Source organism: Lepidothrix coronata, unplaced genomic scaffold (genome assembly GCF_001604755.1).
Source record: "Lepidothrix coronata isolate B3197 unplaced genomic scaffold, Lepidothrix_coronata-1.0 Scaffold137, whole genome shotgun sequence".
Taxonomy (NCBI): Eukaryota; Metazoa; Chordata; class Aves; order Passeriformes; family Pipridae; genus Lepidothrix; species Lepidothrix coronata.
In genome coordinates this window covers 1969415-1977594 of record NW_016690317.1, presented here as the reverse complement: position 1 = coordinate 1977594, position 8180 = coordinate 1969415, and the positions used below count along the sequence as shown (strand labels likewise).

The 8180-nt window shown below is 53.0% G+C and overlaps 1 long non-coding RNA gene across 1 annotated transcript; it reads right to left on the bottom strand.

The window, feature by feature from the left end:
• Window positions 1-887: 887 nt before the first annotated feature.
• On the bottom strand, window positions 888-2241 carry LOC108503381. The gene is made up of 3 exons (XR_001876813.1): window positions 2174-2241; window positions 1391-1542; window positions 888-1061 (listed from the first exon to the last, which is right to left on the bottom strand). It is a non-coding gene; the product is annotated as an uncharacterized LOC108503381 (long non-coding RNA).
• Window positions 2242-8180: the final 5939 nt, after the last annotated feature.

The following is an 8180-nucleotide window of genomic DNA, read 5'->3' as shown; positions in this document are numbered from 1 at the left end:
CCCCAGGGTGGATTCACCTGCTGGGTAGGTCCAGGGAAAGGGGCTGGGAGGGTGCAGTGGGGGGCTGTCACCAGCAATAACCCACCTGTGGGCACCTCTGACCACCCCCACCCCGATTAAACGGTGTAAAATCTCCACGGTCCCATTCCCTGCCTGTTTTTGGGGGGAATTGCACCAGTGATCCCAGTGATCACCCCCAGGGTGCTCCCTGGGTCACCCCTCCCCTCCCAGTTCACCCACTCCCTTCCACAGGTTATCCCATAAGATGATCAGAAACGAGAAGCCCCAACCCAGGCTGGGAATCTGTGCCTCCCATCAAGTTTTTTTTTCCCCTTGCAATATATGATGGAGCTGCCCGAGGCCTCCGTGGGATATATTAGAGCCCAAGACAGTTGTCTGACAAATTCCTGATAAACAAAGGAGACAAAGCTGGAACTCGAGCTATGTGCGAGTCTATTTATGTTTGTTAGTTGCGAGTTACTTCTTTAGTAAACGTTTCCTGTTTAAGAAACACAGATTTTTAAAGCCTGCAAGGAAATTCCCAGTGCCCCCAGTCAGAAAAACAGCCAGGTTGTGCTGGGCAGATCCAGCCCTTCTCATATGAGAGCTTTTAAAATGAGTCTTCAGGAGATTCTGTCAGCTTGTTTTAACCAAAAAAGGCCTGACCAGCAGTCCCTGCACTGAAGAGGTTTCCAAAAAATTGAGGCATTCAACACTGCAAAGTTAATCTCCCCAAGCAGAGCCCACTTCCAATTAAGTTATTATATAAATGCACACTAAGCAGCTGGTGGAACACACCTAAGCTATAGGATATGGTGAGCACATGTTCCTGCTGAACACGCACTAAAATGTGATTTCCCCCTACTTGCACTCATGTGTTGCCTCAGTTTGCCTTTTTATTTCCAAGAGGATAAACACAAGCCCAGCTGATGGTTCATCTTCACCACGCAGGGAACAAGCTGGGTGAACAGGGAATATTTTCTCCCTCTGATGCTCAGTTTACTCCATGAATGGCGTCCCACGAGCTTTTCCCCTCTGTCCTCCTTCTCCAGAGCAGAGAACTGATGCAGAGATGGAACGGGAATAAGATGGAGCCTGACCCCCAACTGGGCACCAGGGGATCCAAACCCTTCCCCAGAGGCATCAACAGAACCCCAGAGCCCCATTCCAAGTCTGACCTATTTAATTGCTGCATTCCCAGTTCTTCCAAAGCAGGAACAGCCCTTTGGCATCCCAGTTTCTGCTCTCCTTCCCCCCTCAGTGCTCTGGGAAGCTCCAGCTGCCTCAGCAATCCCAAAATCCCTTAGCAATCCCAAAGTCATTGCCACGGGCAGGGCCCCCTCACCCTCCCAGGGAAGAATTTTTCCCCAATGTCTCACCCAAACCTGACCTCTTCCACCCCAAAACTGAGCATCACCAGGCAATGTCTCAGCCTGGGCTGTGTCACCAGCACTTGGGGGTCCAGGAGGGCGATTTGGGGCTCCCACACAATTCCTGATGACTCAAGGAAAGATGGAAGAAGCTGTGGCTGCTCCTGGATCCCTGGAAGTGCCCAAGGCCAGGCTGGAGCAACCTGGGCTGGTGAAGGTGTCCCTGCCCATGGCAGGGGGTGGAACGGGATGATTTTAAAGCCCTTCCAACCCAAACCCTCCCGGGATTCCAGGATGTCCTGCCCTACCCCCACCCCCGAATTCCTGATCACCCTTCGCTCCGAAGCCATCCCAGTCTAAGGTGGCAGTTCCTGCGGGATTCTCCCCGGCCCATCCTGGGATCAGGGCAGGCCCGAGCAGGGGGGGGATTGGACGATTTAAGGTTCTCCCAACCCAACCCAACCCATTCCATGACGCTCTGGAAGCGCCGCGTGCAGCAGCCCCACAACCCTCCCGGCCCGAGGCTGGGGATGCTCCGGGGCGCGGTGACACCTCCCCGCTCCCACCCTCTTCCCAAATCCGGCTCTGGAGAGGGCTGGAGCCGCTCGCTCCCAATAGATGGCAGCAGTGCCCGGACACACAGGAGCGGCTCCAGGTGAGCCGGGATGCTCCTGCCGCTGGACCACCCTGCCTTCCCTCCCTCCCGGTCCCTTCTTCGTGCCCTCGAATGCAGCAGCTCCCTCCGTCCCTCCCTCCCTCCCCCCCGGGCTTCCCCTCTCCCTCCCCGGCCCGTCCTCCCCTACTTTTGTCCGGGACAGGGCACTGGATGTTCCCTGAAAATAGCGCCCTGTCAATGGAGAGGAGGGTTTTGTTACCCTGCGTGTCCCTGATCGAACCCTTTGTGACTTAATCACGCTTTTGGCAGCGGCGTAAGAAACGAGCCATGAATCGACTTATTGTATTTCCTGGATTTTCCTCTGCCATTGTCGTGTGCGACCCCGGAGAATACCCACGGCTTCCCCCGCTTCATTCCCCCTCCGAGCCCGGCCAAAAGGGCTTTTTTTTTTTTTTTTTTTTTTATTTATAACGGATTAAAAAACCCTCATCTAGGAGGGTTAAACCTCTGCACAGAGGAAGGGAGGACGGAAAGGGCTCAGACACAGTCAGGGAAACCGGGGGGGGGGGAAAGAAAAAGCAGCAAGAAGTTGCTTTACAAATGCGGGGCCTCCTACTTTGTTAACACATTTAAGTACTGTTAATTGCAGTGCACCGCGGGATAAAGAGGCATTTGTAATTGATTAATCTATGTTTGCCATTTTCTAATTAAAGAGAAAAGAAACCCTAATTATCCCACTCTGTCCCAGGTCATTATGGAATAAGCAATTTTCCCTCCTCGCACACTGGGCTCCCCTTTTCTCCCACGTTACATAAAAACCCTCAGCACACAGGGCCGGGGCTGCAGGGCCCAGTTCAGCTCGTTAGGCACCACCAGCAGAGCTGGGCTGCTCAGAATCCCTCGGGGGGACTCGCTGAGAGCTTCAATCCGAGCTCCAAACCTCGCAGAGCAGCTCTGGGGGAGCTTTCCCAGCACTCCCCAACCCCCTGGAAAATATCATCATCATCATCATCACGGCCGGGCTTAATGAATGAAAATTTGGGGAGGGCTCCACCCACGTTTGTTACAAGCGCGTTGGTGGCTAAAAAGGCCAATACAAGACAGACACGTCCCTCTCCAGCTCCTGGAGCCCCTTTAGGCCCTGGAAGGGGCTCTCAGCTCTCCCTGGATCCTTCTCTTCTCCAGGTGAACCCCCCCAGCTCTCCCAGCCTGGCTCCAGAGGGACTCCAGCCCTGGGAGCACCTTCCAGAGGGGCCGAGTCTCTGCTCCCTGGAAAGTTGATGTTCATGATAAAGTTGAGCAGGACAAATCCAGAGCTCGGTAAATTTGTTTAGTGGCTGAACAAGAAAGCTGCAAGAAAAACAGGCTCCCCTTTCCCTGGCTTAAATGAGGCAGGATGGAACATTTTCTCTTCAATTTGGAGGCTGTGCTGGTGACAAGGATCCTGCTGATAAATCCCGCTCTGGAACGGGGAAAAACTAAAGGACACTGATCTGCTCCAACACATTTCACTCCAGAGGGAAGGAGTTTTCTCCAGAAACAGTTAAACTGCAGCTAAACTTAAAAAGGAGAGTTCAGGGCAGGTGATGCCACTCCCTGATTTTATTCCAGTGCCCAGTTTCTATCCCTGGTTTCTGCAGAGGAGCACTCGGGGATGAGCTGCTGGGAGAGGATGGTGCTGCTCCCACCACCCCCCCTCCACCCTGGGCAGGGGTTGCAGCTCTTGCTCAGTGGCCTTGGGTCGTAACTATTCCAATTTTCATGGCTGAGGTAAAAAAAAAAAATAGCTCTGAGAGTAAAAAAAAAATAAAATATTTCATAATTAGACTCGTTATTGCAAGATATTGCTGAAGACACATAGGAGGATTTTTAAGGACGTGAATAAAGATAAAGAATATGCAGTTTTTAAGCCAGGAAAGGGTTTAAAAGAGAACATGCTTCAAACTGAGACTCATTTTTAATAACTGGGGGTTGAGAGGGGGATTATTTTCCGCCAGTATGCTCCTCCCTGAACTGGGAGAAGAAAGTTGTTCCTAATCTTGCCTGGAATTATCATTCCCAGCCCCAAAGGCGGCCCAGTGGCATCACTGATGTTACACAAAAACAGCAGAAGGGACACAGTGGGAGGGTTTAAAGGAAAACCCTTTCAGGGGAGGGGAATAAAACACTTCAGAGACACTCCAGAGGTGCAGGGAGAGGATGAGGATGGACCAGCAGAGCTGAAATGCTCCTTTAATAATAATAACAGCTCCAGATAATCACAGGGATCTGTGTCTGAGGTGCTGCACAACCCCCCAGCCACTGTTAATAAGATTATTTCGGTGTTTATTACGAGATAAAGCTCCAAGTGGCCAATTCACACCCAGCCAGTTGGGAGCTCCAGCTCCACGGATCCATACATGTGGCTTCAATTTGGAGCACGAGTAATCCCTTAAATCCCAGACTTTCAGGAACCAGTCATGCTTAAAATTAAGCCCACATGTGGGTGTTTGCAGGGTCAGGTCTGGAAGATCATTTGCCCGGGTTTCCACCTGTTAGGGGAGAGTCTCTTTTCACGTTGCCATTATTCCCTTTTTTTCTTCCCACCCAGGCCTGTGTTTGGCACAGGAATTTAAGGACATTCTGGTCTTTCCACTGAGACCTTGAGAGTTTTCCTTGATAAAATTAATCCATTATCAGGAATCTCCTGAAGAAGCCAAAAAAAAAAAATAACCTTGTCCATGCAGGAATGCCCTAAATATAACCTCTGCCCTTCATATCCAGTGCCAGGGCAGCTCAGAGGTGAGCAGGGTGTTTTTAAACCTCTGGACAAAATGTTTCTGGGTATTTTTAGAAGTGAAGGCTGATTTCCTTCATCCCAGAGCTGGAAGTGTTGGGATGTGTGATGGAAATTCATCCTTGCTCTGCTTCTGGTTTGTCTCTGCTGGCAACAGGGGAATCTCTGCCTGTCCTTGCCTTATCTCCCACTAAAGATAAGAGGAATGAAGGGGGGGAAATAAGGGAATTAATGTCTTTTTAGTGATTTGGAGGGAGAGCTGAGCTGCTGAAATCCTCTGTTAAGCAGGTGATTCATCCCAAATCCGCCAGCACTTTACATTTCAGGAGGATTTTCTCCTCCCTGGGTTTCTGTTCCATCCCATGACCTGATGTTCCCCCTGAGCAGGTGTAACCCCCAGGTATTGCTTGGGAGCAGCTGCTCCCAGCAGGATCTGCTGTGATTCCTTTTCCCAGTGCTGGAATGTCACCAAACACAGCTCTGGGCAGAGGGAACTGACTGAGGGAAACCACCAAGAATTTGGCTCCCCCTCATCCCCCAAATCGCTGGGAAATGATCTCCTTTGTCTGAAGAAAGGAGCAGTTGGAGCAAAGGAAGAGGAGGAAGTTCATCCAAAGCCCTTGATCTGAATCCCCTTTGGGCACCATAAAACCCCCAGTTCTGTCTTTCTGCTCCTTTCTGGGTTGGAGGCAATGAAAGCTCCACGTTCCCCAGCCCTGCACAGGGTTTGGCCTCACACAGCCCAGAGGGGATCTGGGGCTTTTGGGGAAAAAAAATGTCCAGGGTTGGGAGGTGTCTGCAGCTCTGACACGATTATTGATGGGCCTTCCATGAGTGTGGGCTGGAAAAACGAGCCAGAGTGGGAAATGAGGGGGAAAACAAGGCAATGAAACTCAGCAGGCTTCTTTTTGATAATCAAGAACCCCATAAAATAAAGGGGATGCTGAGAATCCCCAGGGCAAGATCACGGCGAGGGTTTAAATCTGCATTTGGGGAGTGATGGATCCACGTTATCCCTGTTTTGGTGCAGTCTGAGGGTCGTTCTGGCCAACACCACCTTTGTTAGGCTGTTCTGGGGCAGTGCAGTGGGGCTGAGCAGTGGCAGGGCTGGAAGGGGACAGACACAGGCACGGGCTGTTCTGCTCCCAAAAATGCAGAGGGAATGGCTCCAGACCAGCAGCAGGAACCTTCCCATGGTCTCCCAGCACGGTGGTGGTGGAGGAGCAGTTTAAAACATCAGGTTTGTGGCCTCTGCTCCTGCAGCTTTTTGGTGACTCCCTGGTGAGTCCCAGCAAACTTGTCCTGGGCTCCTGGGGAGTGCTGGGAGCAGCTCCATGTGCCATCCAAACGTGGAATCCCGGGATGGTTTGGGCTGGGAGGGACCTTAAAGCCCATTTCAGCCCACCCTTCCACCTTCCACCATCCCAGGTTGCTCCAACCTGGCCCTGGGCACTTCCAGGGATGGGGTGTGGAGGATCCACCAGTGACAGAAGCTGAGGTGGCTCTGGATGAGACCCTCAGATCCTCCAGAGATGGTGGGGCTGAGAGTCCTCCCAGAGAACCCCCAAGGCTTTGGCCAGACAAACCCACAGTGGTTATTCCCTTCCTGGGAGAGCCTTCAATGGCTTCAGGAGTTTTCTCCTGGCTCCACAAACAGCCTCATCACCCAGAGCTCACCTCTGTGTCAACCCGAGCCTTCTCCTCCCCCTCCGACGCGTTGAAAGGAGAAGCAAAAAGGTGACACATTTATCTCATTCCTCCCTCTCTTGGGACTTGTCTTTGCTTTTCTCCCGTTTCCTCAGCGCAGGGGGAGAGAGAGGGAGAAGGAGAGGGAAAGGAAGAGCAGAGAGCTGCCCGGGGAGGATTGAGCCGAGCAGGATTCCTCGGCTCTTCCGTCCTCTCCGGGCTCTCTCCCACGCACAGCCTGTGGCTCCCACTCCTGCTCTGTGTCAGCTTTGATAAGAGCCCCCCGTGTAATCAGTGCAGCTCCAGCTATCCGGCTCCAGAGCTGGATGATTTCCTCCTGTGGCTTCTTCATTCCTGTTTATAATTAAAGGAGGACTTCTCGCCATGCCAAGGGCTATAGAAAAATAAGGAATAAGTAATAAAGTGGTGGCAGGGAGCCAGGGACTCGCTGCTGCTGCTGCTGCTGCTGCTGCTTGGATTCTTGCAAGGTTTGGGTGTCTGGTTCAACTGTTTGCATTTTCAGCAGGATGCAGCCTGAAGGGCTGATGTGGTTTAGAATTACTGGATATTTCAGCTTTATATTTAAGGCAAAAAAAGTTGATTCCTTTGGGGTTTTTCTGCGTTCACTCTGCTGCAATCAAGCTGGCCTGGAGTCACCAGCAGGGCAGGTGCTTGGGAGCTCAGCCCTGGAGCCAGGGCTTGTTCCATCCCCGGGTTATTTGTGTTGGATGATCAGCAGGAGCCCTCTGGAAGTGGTGGCCCCGTTGTGTAAATAGTGACGGTGCCCCCAGGAGCTGCGGGTGGGACAATGGGCAGATCAGGTCACCCCGAGCCAGCAGTCCCACCCCAGCTTCCCATTTTCCAGGACAAGATGTTCTCTTCATTAGCCCACGAGGCTCCCAAGGGCCCCAAATCACAGCCCCACACGTAGGAATTCCTCCTCTCCCTCCCAGTGCCTTCGCTCCCTGGCCCTCGGACACGGGGACACAGGGACACAGGGATACAGGGATACAGGGACACAGGGATACAGGGACACAGGGACACGGGGGCACAGGGACACGGGGGCACAGGGACAAAGGGATACAGGGACACAGGGATACAGGGACAAAGGGATACAGGGATACAGGGACATGGGGACACAGGGACACAGGGATACAGGGACACAGGGACGGGATACAGGGACACAGGGATACAGGGATACAGGGACATGGGGACACAGGGACATGGGGACACAGGGATACAGGGACACAGGGACACACGGACACAGGGACACAGGGACATGGGGACACAGGGATATATGGACACAGGGACACAGGGATACAGGGACACAGGGACACAGGGACACAGGCATACAGGGACACAGGGACACGGGGGCACAGGGATACAGGGACACAGGGATACAGGGACACAGGGGCACAGGGATACAGGGACACAGGGATATAGGGACACAGGGACAGGGACACAGGGATACAGGGACACAGGGATACAGGGACACGGGGACACGGGGACATGGGGATACAGGGACACAGGGATACAGGGACACAGGGGCACAGGGACACAGGGACACAGGGACACAGGGATACAGGGACACAGGGATACAGGGACATGGGGACACGGGGACACAGGGACACAGGGGCACAGGGACATGGGGACACAGGGACACAGGGATACAGGGACACAGGGGCACAGGGACACAGGGACACAGGGACACAGGGACATGGGGATACAGGGG